General features: G+C 39.9%; 1 long non-coding RNA gene across 1 annotated transcript in view; it reads right to left on the bottom strand.

Moving 5' to 3' along the window:
• Positions 1-23480, bottom strand: part of LOC107129073 (uncharacterized) — a 523695-nt gene that overhangs the window by 91911 nt on the left and 408304 nt on the right. The window contains exon 5 of the long non-coding RNA XR_010585386.1: positions 2398-2462. This is a non-coding gene — a long non-coding RNA (uncharacterized lncRNA). The remainder of the gene's footprint in view (positions 1-2397; positions 2463-23480) is intronic.

Raw genomic sequence — 23480 nt, 5'->3', positions numbered from 1 at the left:
TACACCAGCACAAATTCCAGAAGAATGAATGAAAATAAAGCCATAAAAGCAATAAAGGAGAGCATCAAAAATATTATAATGTCAAAATAAGAGAGTTTTCCAACTGTAATCTAAAACCCAAAAGACAATAAAAAATACTGATCAATCCAACTGTGTCCAGGCCTGTTTTTAGAAGCTTTTTCTCCGCAAATAAACACCATAAACAAAATAAAAAGACAAAGAACATACTGGAGAAAATATTTACAACTCTTAATGTACAGGGCTAATTAATACATGAGTCATTAAAAGTCAGTATTTTTTAAATTCCATTAAAAGTGGGTAGATGACAGGAAAACATACAGAAAATAAAATGTGATAGTTTTTCATTATATACAAAGTTTCTCAACCTTACTTATTGTAAGAAATAGACAACAAAACTTCAGGAAGATACTATGTTTCACTTAGGTTAACAAAGATCAAAAACCTGATGACACACTATGTTGTGGAGAAATGAGCACTGTCATTCATTGCTGGTGGGCGTGTAAATTGGTAAATCTCTAGCCAATTAAAATATAAAATGCACACACTATTTGACCCAGGACTTCCATTTCCCATAAATTTCTCACGTAGTTGAGAATTTAAATTTTAAAGGAAAATGATAACTCTTTCTTGGTCATAGTCCTAAGGTATCAACAAGTCACTACCACAACTTGTTAGAAAGACATCAAAATTGGCCGGGCGCGGTAGCTCACGCCTGTAATCCTAGCACTTTGGGAGGCTGAGGCGGACGCATCACGAGGTCAAGAGATGGAGACCGTCCTGGCCAACATGGTGAGACCCCGTCTCTACTAAACATACAACATTAGCTGGGCGTGGTGGTGCACGCCTGTAGACCCAGCTACTTGGGAGACTGAGGCAGGAGGAACACTTGAACTGGGAAGACAGAGGTTTCAGTGAGCCAAGATCGCGCCACTACACTCCAGCCTGACAACAGAGCGAGACTCCGTCTCACACACACACGAAAAAACACATCAAAATTGGTCAGCGACAATCCACTTTAGTAACACACTTCTGAAAGCTAGCCAATCAATAACAGCCTTACTTCTGAAATCCAACTATTAGCAACAGGCACACTCCAAATGCCAAGCTTTCACTGCTAAAGGTCAATTAATTTCCAAACACACTTCTCACAGTGTTTTAATTCCTGAACTTAATGCTTCCCAAACCCTATATATGATCAGCATTTGCTTTGTTTTAACAGAACTGTGTCCTACAAGCACTGTTGTCTCTTGTTTAGCAAGCAATAAAGTCAGATTTTTGCTTTAGATATTGAGTGGCAGCCTTTTCCTTCCATCCAAGAACTAGAACATAGGAGAGACAGCATATGCATAAAGATGTTCTACTCCTTTTCAAAGCATTGTTTAGCATAGCAACAGACTGCAAACAATGTAAATAATCTCGAAGGACCTGTAAATTAGAAACCAGAAACATCAGATGTGTCCTGGAAAGGGAACTAGCTGGCATGGGGCAAAGAAGGAAGGAGAGACAAATACATTTCATATACACAATTTTGGAGTTCTTAACATTTTGCCCCATTGGCAGGTATTACATATTAAAAAGTAATTGATTTAAAGTCAGAATTTTAAATCGTATGTGTAAAAGGAAAAAATACATATGAAGTTGGTAACAAACCAGTAACTGTTGCTATGCTAAATTATCAGTGGAATAGTTTTTTCAATGTCTCTTTCCCTAAACCTTTCATAATGTTGTGATATCACTTGTAATTTTAAATGGAAATTATTTCTAAATTTCATGCACAATATCAAACCAAAATGCAGCAAATGAGATTATTCCATTTTAAACTGGCATATAACCACAATATTGAAGGCGCATAAAGCTAATTTCTCTTACTAGGAGAAATAACCAAGGAGAAAAGAGGAATTAGAGAAGTCCAATTACATTGCATGAGAGAAATTGACAGAACAAAATCTTCCTGTAACATTAAAAGGCTTCAAGCAAAGCCCGAAAGCTCTGTGAGACTTAGAGCTAACACTTCCATTCCCAACAGCTTGGAGAGCAACACTCTTGTTGCACCGGCACCCAGGTGCAACTATAGACACATGCAACTATTTACTTGCAAAAATAGACAAGTAATGCATATGTATTGCAAACTTCGCAATTACTTGTCTATTTTTTAAAGTTAACCTAGTAAAGAGTAGATACATATTTTGCTTTATTTTAAATTAGTTCTTTCTCCCTGATACACAAGTCCAGGGAAGATCCCAGCAGCCTCTACTTCCAGAAGACAGCTACACATACAGCACAATAACCATCAGAAATAACATCTCCCACTATCACACTTGCTGAGGCACTCAAGTCCTCAAGAAGAAAAAAAAAAATAGACCTTAATTTTCTTACCACTGTGTAGTGTGTTCTTGGAATTCAGAAGCCAGGTTGCGCTTTTTTCTTTCAACCGGAGAACTCTAAAAGGGGAAAAGAGTAAAACAATTGAAAGCATGTTGCTTAAAAGCTATCCTGAGCTGTTGAGTGGGGAATAAAATAGTACATTAAAATGATCCAAACTATCAAACAGAACTATTTTCACCCATCATTGGATAGTGACACATAACTCAGACTGTGCCGACTTGCATGGTGACGTTAAGTTGCAGGGTTTCAGCCACTCATTAATCCTAAGGAAACTCACAAGGCATATTTATATTATTCCATCACTTAAGACAACTTTAATCCAGTCCCCCATTCCATTTTCATTTCTAGTCTTGAAATACTTAACACAAGGTAAATTGATTACAGAATAAAGTAACACTCTTGGCACAGAATTTAATTTTGCAGTTTATTCATTTTAATTGGTGACTATACTCAAAACCCCTGACAAACAAGAAATTTGAAAGATCTGATGATTAAACTGTTAATCCAAACTTCCTCCTGCATAAAAAATTGTAATTTTTAGGACTAAAACCAAAAGGCAGACTTTGAATATATTTGTATTTCTTTTCACGTTCAAGAAATCACTTAACTAATCACTCGTATCAGTCTTATACATAAAATTTAGAGTTTTAAAAGTTTTTTTCAAAGGCTGCCATTAGGTGATCTGGCAATATCTAATAAAATTAAAAATACATAAGGCCAAGCACCATGGCTCATGCCTGTAACCCCAGTCCTTTGGAAGGCCAAGGTGGGGATATTGCTTGAGCCTGGGAGTTCTAGACAAGCCTAGGCAACATAGAGAGAGACTCAGACTCCACAAAAAATTTTTAAACATTAACCAGGCATGGGCATGCATGCCTGTAGTTCCAACTACTTGTGAGGCTGAGGCAGGAAGATTCTTTGAGTTCAGAAAGTCGAGGCTGAAGTGAGCGGTGATTATGCCACTGCACTCCAGCATGAGTGACAGAGCAAAACCTTGTCCCAAAAAATAAAATAAAATAAAATTCTTATGCTACAATTCCATTTCTGGGGATCTGTAAAGGCACATGCACCATGACACTCATTACAGCATTGCCATTTGGAGGTCAAGAACTAGAAACCATGTTAATGCCCATAGATGAAAGAATGGTGGGATAAATCCATGGAGCAATGTTATATTCACTGGACAGAATATGAAGCATTCATGGAATGTAATTAAATAGCATTAATTATATGTTACAGAATTTTGTCAATGATTTTGATTGGGAAAAGCAGTAGGCAGAAAGAGAGCAAAACGGTTTTGTAATAAAATGGTTACTCTCTATATATACATATATATATAAAAATATGTGTATATATGTAGATATTATATATATCTATATATATACACATATATATACATATATAAACAAATTGTAAAACTAAGCCTTCGTATCAATTATTCCCAATCAAGAGTGATATTGCCTGCTAGAGATATTTCATGATGTCTGGAGACATCAAGGCTGTGGGGAGCATGCTCTTAGCACCTGGTGAGTGGAGGCCAGGGATCCCGATAAACATGCCTCAGCGCACAGGACAGCCCCCCACCTCAAAGACTTATCTGGCTCATGTGTCAATAGCACTGAGGCTGAGACATTCCTGTATGTGGAGATGATATGATTTTATAATTAAATTACATATGTATAGAAAATGTTTGGAAGCTCACACACCAGATTGTCCACGTAGCTCATATAGTGAGAGATGGGGGTGCGGATGAAGGCTGAGATGCTAGTGGAGAGGAAGAAGTAGTAGATGGAGGTGCCCAGGTTAGGGTCAGTTTTATAATACAATCTTTTCTCTTATATCTTGATATGCTTCAGCTCTGTGTTCCCACCCAAATCTCCTCTTGTAGCTCCCATAATTCTCACACATTGAGGGAGGAACCCAGTGGGAGACAACTGAATCATGGGAGTGGGTCTTTCGCATGCTGTTCTTGTGATAGTGAATGTGTTTCATGAGATCTAACGTTTTTAAAAAGGGAAGTTTCCCTGCACAAGCTCTCTCTTTGCCTGCTGCCATCCACGTAATATGTGACTTGCTCCTCCTTGCCTCCTGCCATGATTGTGAGGCCTCCCCAGCTGTGTGAAACTGTAAGTCCAATTAAACCTCTTTCTTTTGTAAATTGCCCAGTCTTGGGTATGTCTTTATCAGCAATGTGAAAACAGACGAATACATACCTGTATCAAATTACCTTGAAATTATTACAGTCATGTCTCTTTTTGTTTCTTAGATGCAGTAAAGTAAAGGCATAACTTTAAAATTTCACTAAACCACACTCTTCCCAGATAAATGAAAAATAAACCCAACTTGGAAGGAAATCCCAACTTAAAGGCCATCAAAGGGAGAGAAATGATAACTTAGCCAGTCTGGTCTTTGGTCAATCTTTGTACAATATTGCTTCTATTCTCCTAAATAATCTTGTTGATTTCAGTTAATTTAAACTGGCCTCACCCTCTTTCACTGTTCATATAAGTAGTTTGGTATTTTTATTACATGATAGGGCATTCAATTTTAAATATAGCAGAGCACCAAAAATATGGAAAGTCATTCATTAACTTTGCACAGATGTGAGTATGGCTCTTGTAGTTGTTCCACTTTTCCTGCTAGCAAATCCACAAGATACACTTCAAAATGAGTATTCTGCCTTATGTCAGATGTGAACCACACCCAGTCAATGCCGTTTCTGAACTAAGAGGTAGTACTTTTTGTCATCTTTCCTAAACTGTTAGTCTTTAGGTGTTTTGTGCAGATTTTAGCAAAAGCACAGAACTTCATTGTATTCTGAGTAAACCTTTCTTTGACGAAAACCATTGTGAGGCTTGTATATGGCTATATGGCATTACGGTCAGATGTCAGTGCCACCAAGAAAAAGTACCTATTCTCACTAAATGCCACACGTCAGGTTACTGCATACACATAAAACACTAGGAACACAGAGGGTGCTATGGGAGGCCAAACTGATCCTCACTATTCATCAGGGGAAAATAACATTTTTTTGGTACTCCTATTTCTAACTCTTTCCAGGCCCTTGCCCCTTGATTCCATTCATCCTGTTCTCACTGGGGTGATAAATTCTCCTTCTCCCATCTTTTGCTCCCATCAGTTCTTCTCTCACTCCTTCCTGATGATTTTATTTTATTGTGGAGTATTTCTTTACCGGACTGCAATGTTTTGTAATTCTCAGCATAAAGTATTTTTCCACCTGAAGTCTCCTTACCCAAATATCTATCCTCAAGCTATTGTCTGATTACACTTCCAATCTCATGAAGATGCTGTTCCCAGTCCAGCCTACATATCCACACTCATTTGTGTGTACTAAGTGCTTGTTTTCTGATTACCCCTCTGATGAGATGACACCACAACCCTTTGATACCCACTCTGTTCTGATTCTCAAGGTCTATTTTAACTTTCTTGGTTATGTCACAAAACACAGATTATAAGACTATCAGAGTAAAGCTGGGAGCACTGGCCCACAGTAGCCAATAGGTTTCAATTCCCCTGCTAATGCCATTCATTGGAAAGTTTGCTTTTGCAGTGTCCAGAGGAATGCCTGTGGGGGAGGCCACCATGATGCACTGGCAGTGTTGGCATCAGTAGAAGTGGGTAGTGGCAGTGGACATGGCCAGCACCTGTTTATTGCCCAAAACTAGTCATAACGGACCTTTCGATGGCAGGGAAAATCTAGGGTTTATGTGCCTGGTCTATGTCCCTGAAGTGCATTTAATTTAAGAGTGTGGATATATACATAGACATGCACACAAACTACATGTGTGTGTCTCCAATGTGGAAAAGACAAAGTGTTTGTAAGCTGTAGACAAGATACTAGCAGAGATTTCTTCTTGTTTCTTCCACATTTTCCAGGAAAGTCCAAATTCCTTCCTGACATAACCTTCTTCCCTAGCCGTCTGTTGGGCAACTCTTTGAAGAACCTCCCAGAACATGCTTCTTGCCAGCTCTCGTGACTGGTTCCTTCAATGTATGCAAGTGTCCGATCAAAGGTCACTGTGATGGTTAATATTAGGTGTCAACTTGATTGGATTTGAAGGATGCCTACATGGCTAGTAAAGTATTGCTTTTGGATGTGTCTGTGTAAGTGTTGGCAGAGGAGACCGACATTTGAGCAGGTGGACTGGGAGAGAAAGACCCACCCTCAATGTGGGTGGGCACCACCCAATTGGCTGCTAACATGACTAGAACAAAACAGACAGAAGGGATTTGCCTTGTCTCAGATGAGACTTTGGACTTTACACTTTTGAGTTAATGCTGGAATGAGTTAAGACTTTGGAGGACTGTTGGGAAGGCATGAGTATATTTTGTAATGTGAGAGGGACATGAGATTTGAAGGGGCCAGGGGCAGAATGATATGGTTTGAATCTGTGTCCCCACTAAATTTCATGTGGAATTGTAATCCCAATGCTGGAGGAAGGGCCTGGTGGAAGGTGAGTGGATTATGAAGGCGGAGTTCCCACGAATGGTTTATCACCATCCCCTTGGTGCTGTTCTTGTGACAGTGAGTGAATGAGTTATCACAAGACCTGGTTGTTGTACAAGTGTGTGGCACCTCCCTGCTGTCTCTCTTCCTCCTGCTCCAGCCATGTAAGACTCCTGCTTCCCCATTACCTTCTGCCATGATTGTTAAGATTCCTGAGGCCCCCCCAGAAGCAGAAGCCACTATGCTTCCTGTATAATCTGCAGAACCATGAGTCAATTAAACCTCTTGATATGGTTTGGCTGTGTCCCCACCCAAATCTCATCTTGAATTGTAGCTCCCATAATTCCCGCATGTTATGGGAGGGACCCAGTGGGAGATAATTGAATCATGGTGATGGTTCCCCTATATTGTTCTCATTGCAGTGAATAAGTCTCATGAGATCGGATTGTTTGATAAGGGAAACCCCTTTCACTTGGCCCTCACTCTTCTCTTGCCTGCCACCCTATGAGATGTGCCTTTCACCTATCATTATGATTGTGAGCCCTCCCCAGCAACATGGAACTGTGAGTCCATTAAACCTCTTTCTTTTGTAAATTGCCCAGTCTTGGGTATGTCTTTATCAGTGGCATGAAAACAGACTAATACACCTCTTTTCTTACAAATTACCCAGTCTCAGTTATTTCCTTACAGCAGTGTGAGAATGGACTAATACAGTCACCTCCTCAGAGAAGCCATGTCTGACTGCTGTATGAACAGGGCCTGGCCCTGCCTCCTGGCTGTTCATCCCAGCCTCACTCTATTCTATAAGCCAGCATCATTTTCTTCACAGCATGTGTCCCCTTCTGATGTAACACTATCAATGTTTGCTGGGTTATGTGAATCTTAACCCTGTGTTCATCCCCTGCCCATGCTCACTGTGTTGTGATCACCACCATGGGAAAGGCTGGGCTGTCCTCTGGACCAGGCATCTACCACAGGGCAAGGCATGAGGTGGACACCGGACAGAGGTTCATGCAATTTCTTAATCTGTTTTCTGTACAGATGAGGAAGAAAGGCCCAGAGAGATGATATAACCCAGCCAAGGTCACTCAGCAAATACTAATAAGTGAACATTTCATTTGAGCCCAGAATCCTTTACCCTCAAGCATTGGCTCAGATTTAATTTACTTTGTTTTGTTTTGTCTTTCAGAAAAAACTATAAATAACTGAGGCAGACTGTTTTTTCCCCAAGGGAAGTCCAGAAAAGTGACTGTATATTCTATGAAGAACATAAGTATGTCTCAGTCATGAGCCAGACATTTTCAAGTAATTCTCAGGAATTCTCAAGGAATTCTGAGTTCTGACCTTCCCCTTCCCATGGTGAACTCAGAGCCACAAAGTCTGCTGCACACAGACCTTCTACAGATGCAAATCTGAGAGCCCTGTTGGCTCAAAGGTATCCCTGCCGCTTATGCTAAGTTGCTTTGCCTCAGCTTCCAAAAAACCTCACTGAAAAAGTAGGCTCAAATTCTAATACCCCTTATCTTGAGTCCCTGAGACAAGTCATCTCCTTCCCCCAAGGCTCCCATCATCTCCTTCTCCTTCTCCCTCGTCTTCCTCCTCTTCCTCTTCTTCCTATTCTCTCATTTGGCTCTTCATTTGTGTTTCTATTGTTCCTTGCACCTAGTTCTTTTACAACATCCATGGCACTTCATACTGTTAGGTATTTGGTTATATACACAGTGAGCATCCTAGATTTCAGAACCAAGCACGTGCCAAGTGCCTTATATGTTACAAAGTTAATTTATTTAATCCTCCCAATACATTTATGCAGCCAATATTTGTATCCCAGTTTTAAAGATTAAGGCAACTGGGTCTCAGACAGATGAATTCACTTGCCCCCTGATAATAGAGCTCACAGAGACAGCCCGTCCCAAAGTCCAGTTCATCTCTTTACATCCTTGTAAGTCATTATAATCCCTTTGTGACTTACATGAAATGCAGAATGGGGAGAGGGTGTAGGGAGAACGGGAGACAGGCAGGCAGTACAGAAGAGGTAAGAGATTGGGCGTTGGAGGAGACTTTGTGTTTGAATCTTTATGAACTATGGACACATGAGGTAACCATTCCAAGCTTCACAATTCTCTTACAAGCTTTACAAATTTCTCTTTCAAAAAGTAAAGACAGAATAATATTTTCCTCATAAAACTGATATAAGATTAAATAAGAAAATATATGAAATGTATATTTGCCCCAGAGTCTAAAGGATAAGTGATGCGTAAATACATTATCTAGGAAACGCCAGAGGGGCGCCAGTGTGTACATCGGCGGGGCTGAGTATCTGGAGGCCCTGGTTTTGGGCCTGCGTGTAAAACCGTAAGGTATAACAAGATAGGAGTCCTGAGCTGTTCTGACCCTGGAGATGAGGGCTTAACTACAAGTGCCTATTATTACCATGTCTTCCCCAGCCACCGACAAGCCAGAATGCCTAAGATCGTCAGACTGCCAGGAACAGCTGGAAGGACACCAGCATATGATAGGGGACAGAGATCCAGAGCACTTCAGGAGACCACGGAGAGCAGGCACCATCTTCCACTGAAGGGCAGGCTGTTATTAATCGGGGAAAATAATTGTTCTCAAAATCCTGGTTCTTTTAAAATGCAACTACCATATTTTATTTTTCTAGTGAGTAGAGTCACCAAATTTAGCAAATAAAAACGCGCTATAGCTAGTTACATTTGAACTTTAGGTAAGCAACGAGTGAATTTTTATTGTAAGCATTTCCCATGGGATATTTGGTAACCTTAGCTCTGAGCAATGTTGATTTCTAGGTATCCCTTCTCTAGTTTAACCATCGGAGATGTGACTGTGTTTGAAAACATTGGTTCCCAGATGTCATAGGAATGGTTGATAAAGGATGGCTCTTACAACTCTGAATCAAGGAAAGGTCCAGGAACTCACAAGTATTCTACATCTTAACTGCTGTCCCCAAACAGCACTGCTATTGCTATTCTTAATTCTCTCTGCAGTGGCAACTAAAACCCCTCATTCTGCACACGTGAAGTGTCTCTCCACTGTACATTGTTTGTTTCCTTTTAATTTTCAAAATTCATATTCTTCACATTAAAATACCAGACACTTACATTAAGACAGAGCCTCTGTCTGTGGCTCAGGCTGGAGTGCTGTGGTACAATCATAGCTCTCTGCAGCCTTGACTTTCTGGGCTCAAGCAATCCTCCCAATTGCCCCTTCCCTCATAGCTGGACTACAAGCATGTGCCCCAACGCTCAGCTACTTTTAATAATTTTTTGTACAGACATGGTCTTGTTATGTTGCCCAGGCTGGCCTCAAACTCCTGAACTCAAGCAATCCACCTACCTTAGCCTCCCAAAATGTTGGAACTACACTGCACCCAGCTCTTTCTTCTAAATAAATAAACAACACTTTGATTTCTATTTTTAATCACTCCATCCCCATACGAGATCACTATTAATCCTCGTTGAAATTTCCCACAAATTCAGTGCTGTCTTTCTTCGCACTGTCAGAAGTTACCCTTATGGCCTATGAGGAATTATCGGGTTGGTGCAAAAGTCATTGCGATTTTTGCCATTACTTTCAATGGCAAAAACAGTAATGACTTTTGCACCAACCTAATACAAATACTTAAGATTGTGATGTGAGTTCTTTAAAAGTTTGATTATCCCAAATTTGTATTTTAAAAAACTACTTTGAAACGTTTTAGGTAAGTATCTATGAGTCAAAATATTTGTGAAGGGGGAAAGTGACAATTTATCTGAATAGGAAAATAGTATTTCAAAGATCCCATCTCCAACTTGACTGAGGTATGACTCGCGAAGGGCAGTGAGAGACTGTTCCAGTTTTGCGTCTGGTTTCATGTCTCTATTCCACCCATATGTGGAGGTCATTTGATAAGCATGGGTCCGCCTCATGGCAGGGGCAGTTCCTTATCCATGCTCATGGCCCTAACAGTGGTCTTTCACATCATCCCTTGGGCAGAAACACATTTAATTATTGTTATGCAAGAAATGTATCCTTATAAACCATGGAACTTGTCAAAAGGTGGTTTGTAAACGTTTCTAATGCAAATAACCCTCTGGTGATTGACAGCAGTCCCTTCTAGGGCCTCTTGCCTGCAGTGCTGATTCAGTGGGGCGGGAAGGCTGGTGGGTAGGGCGGGGGATGGGGGTGGGGTGGGGTGGTGAGGAGTGGGGCCAGGATCCTGAATTTTAACCACTACCCCAATCTGACCCAAGTGCCCCTGATTCTCTGAACGCAGTTCGAAGAATACTGCTGTCCCCTCTATAAACTGCTCCCAGATACAGGAAGACGCCAGCAAAGTGACAGAGAAGGCTTATAGGTTTAAGATCTTAAAAGAACTTCAATCCAGGGTTAAAGAGAAAAGCAAAACGAAAAGTTAAACTTCAGAAGGGTACCTCAGTCAAATGAGCCTTCCAGGGTTCCTTATTCTTCCCCAGTTCCTGAGCTTGATATTGACCTGGGAAAGGTCAGGCTTTAAAGTTAAATGCAGGCCGGGCGCGGTGGCTCACGCCTGTAATCCCAGCACTTTGGGAGGCCGAGGCGGGCGGATCACCAGGTCAGGAGATCGAGACCACGGTAAAACCCCGTCTCTACTAAAAATACAAAAAATTAGCCGGCCGCGGTTGCGGGCGCCTGTAGTCCCAGCTACTCGGGAGGCTGACGCAGGAGAATGGCGTGAACCCGGGAGGCGGAGCTTGCAGTGAGCCGAGATGGCGCCACTGCACTCCAGCCTGGGTGACAGAGCGAGACTCCGTCTCAAAAAAAAAAAAAAAAAGGCCGGGCGCGGTGGCTCAAGCCTGTAATCCCAGCACTTTGGGAGGCCGAGGCGGGCGGATCACGAGGTCAGGAGATCAAGACCATCCTGGCTAACACGGTGAAACCCTGTCTCTACTAAACCCGGGAGGCGGAGCTTGCAGTGAGCTGAGATCTGGCCACTGTGCTCCAGCCTGGGCCATAGAGTGAGACTCCGTCTCAAAACAAAAACAAAACAAAAAAACAAAACAAAAAAAAAAAGTTAAATGCAGAACTTTTTAAAAGCTACCTCTCTGGGGCCAATGAGGGTACACATGTGGGGCAGGACCCGGGGGGCCCTGCACCCCGGTCCTGCAGCACCTAGCTACCCAGCCTGGATCGGGGATGACTTGTCATGCCACAAAATTCCCCTCTGCATCTGAACATAGTCTTTCTTTCTCAGATACCCTCCATGGCCACTATTTTTCTACCACTGCTCTCTTCTGACCTAAACTGGTAAGTACAAGTTTTCCCTTTGTTACGCAGTACAGGCATGATCTGCTTTTATCATTCAATGGCAACAATATCTTGATATGGTTACTTGGTGTCCTCTGAAAATTATTTCTTCTCGGACACAGGTCGCGTTTTGATGCAAATAAAAAAACTGTTGTCAAGGACAATAAAAGTCTTGGCTTCCCGCAAATAGCAAAATTGAGATAAGGAAGCAAACTTCACAGCAACATAGCTGAGTGGGGCTCAGCTCCAGTGCCCGACCGCTTAGGTTTCACAGCTCCACCTCCACCATCGGACTACCCCTGGGTAAGTTAATGAACCTCTCTGTGCCTCAGTGTCCTCATATTTATTTATTTTTTATATCTCTTAATTTTTATTACTCATAAAAGCTTTAGTTTGAATTTAGCTCTCTGCCTCTGTGCTTGTTCCTTCAACACTTTTGACAATGATTTTCTGCTCCTCAATAAGAAAAGCATGCTTGATCCCTTCACAAGCACAGTTAGCACACCTGGAACCACCACAGGCCCTCCTGACATGTTTCTGTGTTTTGGACAAGCTCATAAGATTTTAGGTCTCACAGCATGAAACCCTTGAACACTCTGAGTACAGATTTTGGTGCTATCCCAAGCTTCTTGGTGTAAAGGTAAACAATTTTACTACCACAGGTTCTGGGTAGCCAAATGTAGTGAGAAGCTAGATTGCGGGAAAACCTGTGACGGTTTGTCAAACACTGGACCATTCTGAGTGCCTCTAGACATCGTCCCCAGAAGAGGAAAAAGCTCATCTTTAAATCAAAGAAAACTCCAGCACGGCCAGGTGCGGTGGCTCACACCTGTAATCCCAGGACTTTGGGAGGCTGAGGCGGGTAGATCACGAGGTCAGGAGTTCAAGACTAGCCTGGCCAAGATGGTGAAACCCCGTCTCTACTAAAAATACAAAAGAAAATTAGCCGGGCGTGGTGGCACGCGCCTGTAATCCCAGCTACTCCAGAGGCTGAGGCAGAGAATTGCTTAAACCTGGAGGGGCAGAGGTTGCAGTGAGCTGAGATGGCTCCACGGCACTGCAGCCTGGGTGACAGAGAAAGACTGCGTCTCAAAAAATAAATAAATAAATAAATAAATAAATAAATAAATAAATAAAACTCCAGCACCGATCTGGTGAGGAATGCTTTGAAATTTAGATGTCGGTTGATATCAAGTGCATAGAATCCAGTATGCTCAGTAAATATGAGCTGTCATCATCACAAGAAGAGAATGTTCAGAGCATTGATGCCTCCATCGGCTCCTATGAACAATGATCATAGTTCCTGTCTTTCTGTGACCTACTCAGTAAGAAACTATTATTGCCACTGGTTAGTTGCATCATTCCACTGGCCACGCTAAGTACATTCATGTCCCCTTCCTTCCGTAGAGCATGAACATATATGCAGTCTCTGAGACTGTTATGCCTATGCTTTTCAAACCTCCGTCAATTACAGATGTGTGTGTACGTGCATGTGTGTATAACTGCAACTTTGAGAGCAATGTTTGTCCCCAAAATAAAACAAGGATTCATTCTCTCTGTCTGCCCTTCTCTGATTCTCCTATCTTTCCTCTTTCTCATTCTTTCTTCCATCCTTTGTCTCTGTCGCAGTCTCTCCCTCTTCCTCCCTGCGTCCATCTCCCTCTCCCTCTCTCTCTTTGTTTTTCTCTCTCTCACACATACTCTCCTAAAATAGAAGTATAGTATTAAGAAGAAAATAAGTAACTGCCTAATTTCCTAACATAAACATTTCATTTTATTTCCTATGGTTCCCCCCAACTACCCATGTGAAGAGAATTGAGAAACTATACTACTCTAGAAAATCAAATGACTAGAAATAAGCTTGCAACAGTCAATCTTTAAAATCCTTTCATTCCTTCCCTACACTTTCTCTCCCTTAGCTGTGTACCATTTGCCTGTAAGGCTGGGTGTCCTGGAAAATAAGTGAACATGTAGATTTGCCCATAGAGAAGCCATGCTTTCTCTGCAACTCAATTGTTATTAAATACTTCAGAGCCATCATTTGGTAAGATGAGCTAATAACCACCCTTCATCCTAACTCCTTTAATTCTTTGCCCTTAAACTGCCAACAGGGAGGAAAAGTTGGAAAGCCCCAAATTCTTTCATTGGGGCTGTACCTGCAAGCATTACACTTGTAAATGAAGCCTCAAAGGCACATACAATGGAATAGTGAGGAACGTCGCAGAAGAAGTCATCTAAATATGCCATGAGGAGTTGTGCAGCTTCAGAATCCAGTGGACTTTTTTAAAAGGGAGAATGCAATTGGGGAAGAGAAAGTGGAAGACAGAGGGTCTGAGATCATAAAGTCTTATTCTGATGAGAACTAAAACATTTCCTAGAAACCAGAATGGGAAGTCAGTTTTTACAGGTCCTAGCATTTCACAACTTCCGAAGATGTGCAGGTGGCTAAAACTGACTTATTTCTTGAAAAAAAAATCTACCTGGCATTGCATTTGCAAGAGGGCTCAGGCCTGCTGCTGCTTTGTGTCAGAATAATTGTCACCCAGAAGTCCACGGTACCATTTTCTCATGAGAACTACACAATAGCCAAATTTTCTGGAAACTTAAAACATCTCAAAATGCATGGTACACTTTCTTTTTTTTTTTTTTTAACCAAAATTTCCCTAAAATATACTATTTTACAAGGTTAATTCCTAGAATTACAGAGGAAAAAACCCTGAAATTTTGAGTTCATGCAGAAGAAATTAACTACAGTAGCTTGTACTTTCTGAAATCATATTCTGTGACTTTGTTATAAAAGTTCCAGGCTAGGCATGGTGGCTCATGCCTATAATCCCAACACTAAGGGAGGCTGAGGTGGGAGGATCACTTGAGGCCAGGAGTTTGAGACCAGCCTGGGCAACATATTAAGACCCTGTTTCTACAAAAAATTAAAAAATAGCCAGCTGTGGTGGCACATGCTTGTGGAAGCTACAGGAGGATTGCTTGAGCCCTGGATTTCAAGGCTTCACTGTGAGCTGTGATTGTGCCACTGCACTCCAGCCTGGACAACAGAGCAAGACTCTGTCTCAAAAACAAACAAACAAAAAATCCAGCATATATAAAATACTTTCTTGTTTTTCTGACCAGGGTTTCAAAAAGGGAACAACCCAAATGTGATGGTCTACCTAGTAAATCACAACCCTATTCATATCTATAAACTCAAGTTGCTTAACAAAGGCAAATTAGGATTTTTTTCTCTTTAAGTATTTGTTAACACCTGTAAAGCATGGGACACAGTGGAAACTTGATGCAATATATACTAACAACCAGTGTCAAAATGAAGAGTCCAGGCACAGTGGCTCATGACTGTAATCCCAGCACTTTGGGATGCTGAGGCTGGCGGATCACAAGGTCAAGAGATCGAGACCATCCTGGTCAACATGGTGAAACCCCCGTCTCTATTAAAAATACAAAAATTAGCTGGGCATGGTGGCAGGTGCCTGTAGTTCCAGCTAGTGGGGAGGCTGAGGTAGGAGAATCGCTTGAACCCGGGAAGCAGAGGTTGCAGTGAGCCGAGATCACGCCATTGCACTCCAGCCTGGGCAACAGAGCAAGACGCCATTTCAAATAAATAAATTAATTAATTAAAATAAAATAAAATGAAGAATGTAACTGAAAGAAATAAATATGACGTAAAGAGAGATTTATTTGTATATTATTTCCCTAAGACAATTTCCTTCTAGAAACTTCTAGAAGTTGAATGACTGTGCAAAAGTATCTTCTTGTTTCTTAACTCGTATTGCTGGGATGCATTTCACTGAAAGTGGTAGAGTGGAATGAGATCTCTGCTTCCCTTAGTTACTCTCAAATTGAATGGCTGGTTAACAAAAGCCGTCTTAGGTATGAGTAGCTCAAAAACCTCCTCTACATATTACAAAGCCCTACAACAAGTGAGCCCAGGAGGTCAATGAAAATGCAATGTATGGACTTTTCCTATCCAGGCAGGACTCATTTTCCATTGTTTTTATTTCTGAAATGAAGAGCATTTCCCAAGCTGTTTGAGGAAGTTGGGCTGCTTGATGATTTAAGAGACATGTGATGAACACCCAAGTTCTCCATCTTAGTCACCACATCAGCATCAGGGATGTGATAATAGCTGTACTGTCCTAAATGCATATTTTCCAAAGACTGGTCTTGTTTGTTGCTTTCTGGAAAGGAAGTGACCAATGCATGCCTTTCTTCTTTAGGAACATCCTCCATTATATGCAGCTTCAGTAAACATCTCCCTTTGGTTTGATTTCCCAGTCTTCAGACAATTAATTATACTCTTCAGGCTCCTAAGAGTAAAATCTAAATTCATTACTTTTTTTTTTTAATTTATGACTTTAAACAGAAAATTAATGTTACTGGAATAAACAGATCTTTAGAAATCAAGCCAGTAACTGTATCCCACCCACCCCCTACAAAACAAAACAAAACACACAATTAAAATAGAAAGTCAAACAAAAATTAAAAAGACAAAAATTAGACAAAAATTAAAAGCCAAAAGTGCTATGTAATTGTGTGTACAGTTTATCACCCTGTAAAGATCTAGATGAATTGGTGCAATGCAAATAAGACTTCAAATAAGTACATCAATTTTAAAAAGAAATGAATTCCTTTTCCCCCATAAAATTAGAAAGTGATAATAGGGAAAACAAGAAAATGTTGAAAAGATAACAGATGGGTTGGGGTTATTCTGTTTCAGACTTTACCCAAGAGAAAGCGATTGGAGAGTTGCCTAATCCTGGTATCATGTTTCCGGCTATGACAGGAAGAGAGAGATCATAACAGATAAAAATGGAAAATGATGTGAAAAAATCAAATACTTCTAAGAAAGACAAAATGCAAGACTCAGCTGTGGTGAGTGTTAAAGGAAATGAGTGTCGCAACTAGATGAAGCTCAAGACATATATTTAAACATGTTCTAATGGCGGAACAGTGAGAAGAACAGCTAAGAATAATGGCCTAAGACGGTCTCAGAAACCCAGGGCCCAGCCCCCGACTCCTTACCCTCAGTGATTCTCCCCATCAAACCCCATGATCTGTCTTATTCTCAACACCTCCCTTGATGGAAGTCTAATCTCAGCTTCTAGATATTCTAACCAGAGGTCTAAGTCAATCCTTTCTGAAATTTAAATTCAATTCTTTTTTTTAACCTGACTCTCAAGAGAAAAATTCAGGTACTTTCTACTTCTAATTCCCTTCTCTAAACTGAAACATAATGTAATTTACTTACTCTTCTCCCCATGAAATAGCTTACAACTTTTTGACCTCTACCAATGGAATAACTCTCAAAAAAGTAAATGATCCTTACCCTCACACACCTACTCCTATGATCAGGTACCTCTGATAAATATTCAATTATGTTTTCCACTTCTTCCTAGGGAACTGCATGCAACAGAAACTGCAAATGGCATGTGAAAGTTTCCTAATTAAAAAATAAACCATATGAGTGATCGTCTGCTTAATGTCTTCCTCCTCACTGGAATACCGGGTCCATAACAGCAGAGACCCTGTCTCTCATTCTCAGCTGACCCATGGCAAGTACTGAATATGCATTTGCTGCATGTCTGGATCACTGAGTGAGGGAATGAATGGACCAACACAACTCAGGGCAGAATTTGTCTTTTCTCATAACCCCAGACTTTCCCATCTGTTTTGTTAACATGAGACACAACACTTCCAGAGAAGTGAACAAGCTAGCACTGAGGTCTGGGGGGCCTTCACGGAGAATGCTGGTGTTCTTGGAAAAACACGATAGTGGTCGAAGGAAAAGGAAATGCAGCCATCATTTGTTCCAAGGGAACTAAGCCTAAATCAAACACGTTTGACGACTCAGATGGGCTCCAAAAACAAATACAGAAATATTTATTACCCGAGTCGTTAGGCAGATTTAGAACAAGCAGACTTGTTTAGATCTCCTTTTATAAATAGAGTTAAGTACAATATGCCTTTTCAAAAATATATTTTCTAATTGTAAAGACTCTTGAGATTGTCTGGAAGAGAAAAAAATAATAAAAATAGCAACATTCCTTGAAACATACCTTTCTGATTACTCATGAATCCTCAGGAAAACATTTTGGGGTGAAAGATATTAGTATTTAGTTTAAAAATATAATCAGCAAATCCAGGAGAGAGCAGCTTCCCTGAAGATAGCTCCCAACACTGATCCCGGGATTGAAAGGGACGTGGAATGTTCCATCACCTCAATGACATCCTGGACCACCTGGGAACCAGCTGCCACTCTCATCTTTAACCCAGACACCAAGTTCACGGTCCTCATCAGGACCATGATCTTAACTTCAGATATGCATCAGAAGTAGAAGAAAAACAAAGCTGTGTTCTATAAACAGTAGTAGTATCTTACATTTTGCAGAGTGCCTTGCCATTTACAATGAGCTTCTATTATTTCACTTAAAGACCAGGACAATCCTGTGATGCAGACATGCTAGTACTATGAATCACTGTTTAACACATGAGAAAAATGGATCTAAGAAGCTGAAGTGAAGGTTGCCCACCATCATGTGTTAGACGAGTCTAGAGCCTAGGATATCTAAACCTCAAAGGAGTGGGAGTCTTACTACCAACTGTGGTTAGATGACAGCTACCATTTGCCCTCTATTCAAGACAGATATCACAAATTAGATTCAGAGCCTAGCAAGTAAGCATTCATCTGTTAAAACTTTATTTTTCCATAGTAAAAAGCTAATTGAAAGGAAGCAGTAGAGAGGGAAGTCATACTTAGTATCTCTGTGTCTCAGTTTTCTCATCTGTAAAATGGGTCTAACTACAGAACCAAATGCACAGAGTTGTTGTGAGATTGTAAAGACCCTGTAAAGTTGCTGATGATGGCTTCTGGATGGTAGTCATAGCTTAGCTATTACCATAAATGAGATCGTCCAGACAATTGCAATAGGAAACTTATTTTGCATCTCTTCTTTCACAGGATATCTGGCCTGAGATGAATTCAAACTTTAAAAGGTGGATTAATTACAGCAGTAAGTTAGTAAGTCACTATCATGTAGATTGTAGGAGTGTTTGCTTTAAATTATATCTAAACTAAAGAGAGTCTGTGCTAGAAGGATAAGCACATGCTTGGAACCAAACAGATGAGGCAGCCCTGAAAATCAGTCTCTGCTGCTGCTTTCTGGTGTTGGGTTCAGAGATACTCTGACCTTCTCGTTCTTGATCCATGTCCCCATCCACTGCTCATGCTTAGACATGAGCCTTTCTTACTTCCTTTTAAACACAGAAGTGATGCTAAAGCAGGTGCCTTCCTCTTCTTTTCTGAGAAATCCTGCAGTACCGAAACTTGTTAAAATTAGTTTAACCCATCATTTTCCAAACTTAAGTAAATACAAAATGTTTTTTTTTAAGTATTAATGTTCCACAAACATGATCTGGAAAACACTGCCTTAGAGTACCGAATGAGCAAAAGTCAGGAACCTCTTAGATACCATGGAAAGTTGACAGTTGAGAGGTATTATCGCCTATGAGTAATCCTGTGACGTGAACCCAGAGAATAACTTTTTGGCTGCCCCAGTTAGTTCCCAAGAACATGGATGAACCTCAGTCCCAAGCTTTATATCAAGTTAGCTTTAGAATCTTTCCAGATACTGCTGGTTCTGGCTACATAGTAGACTAAGTTATTATGGAAATCTTAATACTATAAAGCAATAACAATGTGGAATAAAATTAAAATAAGTTAAAAATATAACTGTGTACACAAGAAAGAAAGTAAAATCACAGATTCCAGAAATAAAGAAGGAACTGAAGGCAGTGTCTGTAAACACTAGAACTGAAACTGGTGAGCCTAGGGAGGGAAGAAAAGAAAGGGTTTGGGAGGAAGGAGATTCTAATGGCTTGGGAAGTGAGAATCCCAGAGCTTGGAGACCAGGTTTTTGGCTCACTCAAGGTGGGATGTTGACACTGAGACATTTTCATAAACTCAGAATTTTCAAATGACCCCACCCCAATTCTTCTCTATCCAGCTAGTCAACATCGCAAAGATTTTCTATGCCCGGAGATCTTCATGGAGAAAGAAAGATCCCCATGAAAAATAAAAACCCTATACCAGCATGAGGCACAGGTTGAGAGACTGCCATTGCCATTGTACTACCTCTCTGGTATTCAAATCCCCAGAATGAGAATTTAACATAAAGTTTGCCCAGCCTGGTGACATGCTGGAGGACTCACATTAGCAAATGCAAAATCACTTCAGAGAGACTCTCTTTAACTCAGGCCACAAAATGTATTTCTTGTGAAAACAAGTGCATAGTAAAAAAATATTAAAATACACCAACAAATGCTCCATTAACAATAAACTCAAAAAACAGAAATACTTGAAATCTAAAGATATCAGGGGAAAAATTTGAAAAAAAACTATCAATTCAAGATGTTAAAATAAAGATATGAAAGAAAGAATAAAGCTCAGTAGGTAAAAATAAGACTACATGTACAAAAAGCATAAATTTTATAAGAATAAAATAAATCTTCTAGAAATTATCAAATAAGATACTAAACTTAAAACTCAGTGCATGAGTTAATCAACAAATTAAACAAAGCTGAAAAAAGAAATAGTGAACTGAAAGTCAAGGCTGAGGAAAATTATACAGAATGAATCAGAAAGATAGAGATTTTAAAAATGGCTAAGTTATGATATGGTAGACAGAATGAGAACAGCTAGCATGAATCTAATAGGAATTCCAGAAGGAGCAAATGGAATGTGAGAGAAGTAATACTTGAAGAGACAATGGTGAAGAATTTTTTAAAAACTGATGAAAGTTGTAAGTCCTTAGATTAATTGAATTAGTAAATTCTAAGCTGAATGAAAAATAAATTCACAATTAGACTAAATAAGTGGAACTGCATAACATCTAGGACAAAGAGAATATATTTGTAAAAGCTAATTTAAAAAATCTACAAACTGACAGCAGTTAGATTGTGAAGAACTGATCAGCAACAGTAGAGCAAAGAAGAGAATGAAGTAATACCTTCAAATGGCTAAGGGATATTACTAAATTAAAAAAAAAAAAAATGAGAGTGTTTGTACTCTTAGACCTGCACTGAAATAATGATTAAAACATGATCTCTGTAAAAAAGGAAATTGAACTCAGAAAGATGTGGTGAGATTAGAAAAAGCAAAAACAATAGTGAGTAGTGAGTAAAGGCATTTATAAACATAGTTCTATCTCGTAAACATGAGTTATAAATATAACAATAATGATGGTATTTATATAAAAGCAAGAGACCAATGGAACAGAACAGAGCCCTCAGAAATAATACCACACATCTACAGCCATCTGATCTTTGACAAACCTGACAAAAACAAGAAATGGGGAAAGGATTCCCTATTTAATAAACGGTGCTGGGAAAATTGGCTAGCCATAAGTAGAAAGCTGAAACTGGATCTTTTCCTTACTCCTTATACCAAAATTAATTCAAGATGGATTAGAGATTTAAATGTTAGACCTAAAACCATAAAAACCCTAGAAGAAAACCTAGGTAAAACCATTCAGGACATAGGCATGGGCAAGGACTTCATGTCTAAAACACCAAAAGCAATGGCAACAAAAGCCAAAATTGACAAATGGGATCTAATTAAAGAGCTTCTGCACAGCAAAAAGAAACTACCATCAGAGTGAACAGGCAACCTACAGAATGGGAGAAAATTTTTGCAATCTACTCATCTGACAAAGGGCTAAAACCCAGAACCTACAAAGAACTCAAACAAATTTACAAGAAAAAAACAACCCCATCAAAAAGTGGGCAAAGGATATGAACAGACACTTCTCAAAAGAACACATTTATACAGCCAACAGACACAGGAAAAAATGCTCATCATCACTCGCCATCAGAGAAATGCAAATCAAAACCACAATGAGATACCATCTCACACCAGTTAGAATGGCAATCATTAAAGAGTCAGGAAACAACAGGTGCTGGATAGGATATGGAGAAATAGGAACACTTTTACACTGTTGGTGGGACTGTAAACTAGTTCAAGCATTGTGGAAGACAGTGTGGTGATTCCTCAAGGATCTAGAACTAGAAATACCATTTGACCCACCCATCCCATTACTGGGGATATACCCAAAGGATTATAAAACATACTGCTATAAAGACACATGCACACGTATGTTCATTGCAGCACTATTCACAATAGCAAATACTTGGAATCAACCCAAATGTCCATCAGTGACAGACTGGATTAAGAAAATGTGGCACACATACAACCATGGAATACTATGCAGCCATAAAAAAGGATAAGTTATTGTCCTTTGTAGGGACATGGATGCAGCTGGAAACCATCATTCTCAGCAAACTCTCACCAAGAACAGAAAACCAAACACTGCATGTTCTCACTCACAGGTGGGAATTGAGCAATGAGATCACTTGGACACAGAAAGAGGAACATCACACACAGGGGCCTATTGTGGGGAGGGGGAAGGGGGCAGGGATAGCATTAGGAGATATACCTAATGTAAATGACGAGTTAATGGGTGCAGCACCCCAACATGGCACATGTATACATATGTAACAAACCTGCACGTTGTGCCTAGAACTTAAAGTATAATAAAATAAATAAATAAATAAATATAAAAGAAAAAAGCAAGAAAAAATAAAACATTAGACCACAACATGATAGACTATTTGGGGTTTTTACAGTTATAAATACCTTCCAAGGTGTTTATATTGTGGAAAAGAGGAATAGAAAAGGGTAGAGATAAAATTTAGTGTTGTTTTTTTTTTAATATTAAGTTTACTTGTTAACATAAGAGTACATACTGAAAATGGAAATAAAATGCATGCGTCCCAAAGCAAAGAAAAGGTAGGGTGGGGGTCAGGACATAATGAAAAGTCAATCGACTATATATATATATATAGCTAAAATTACAGAATACGGTAATGATGTCTTAGAAAACCAATAAAAGAAGCACAAACCAAAAGGAAAATGATTGATACAACTGACTCTATTGTAATGAAAATGTCTGTGTATCAAGAGGGACCGTTAAAAACTTGAAACAAGTAAAGACTTGGAGGAATTATTACTATTTTCTGTGGCTGAGAAAATGTTTCAAAGATGGCTGCTGTGATATATTCCATTGCATCCTGTATGTCTTTCTCACAGTGTGATGCTGACACTCTTCCCACAGAGTGGCAAATTTCACGTCCCGTACCTTTGACCCTCGCTGAAACTTCCAGTCTGCCTTGATCAACGGAGTACATGGAGAGCAAGGCTAAGTCAGTTCTGAGGCTGAGCCATAAAAAAACATCATGCACTTCTGCTTTGTCT

This window comes from Macaca fascicularis, chromosome 3, assembly GCF_037993035.2.
Source record: "Macaca fascicularis isolate 582-1 chromosome 3, T2T-MFA8v1.1".
Taxonomy (NCBI): domain Eukaryota; kingdom Metazoa; phylum Chordata; class Mammalia; order Primates; family Cercopithecidae; genus Macaca; species Macaca fascicularis.
This window is presented reverse-complemented; position numbering and strand designations above follow the sequence as displayed.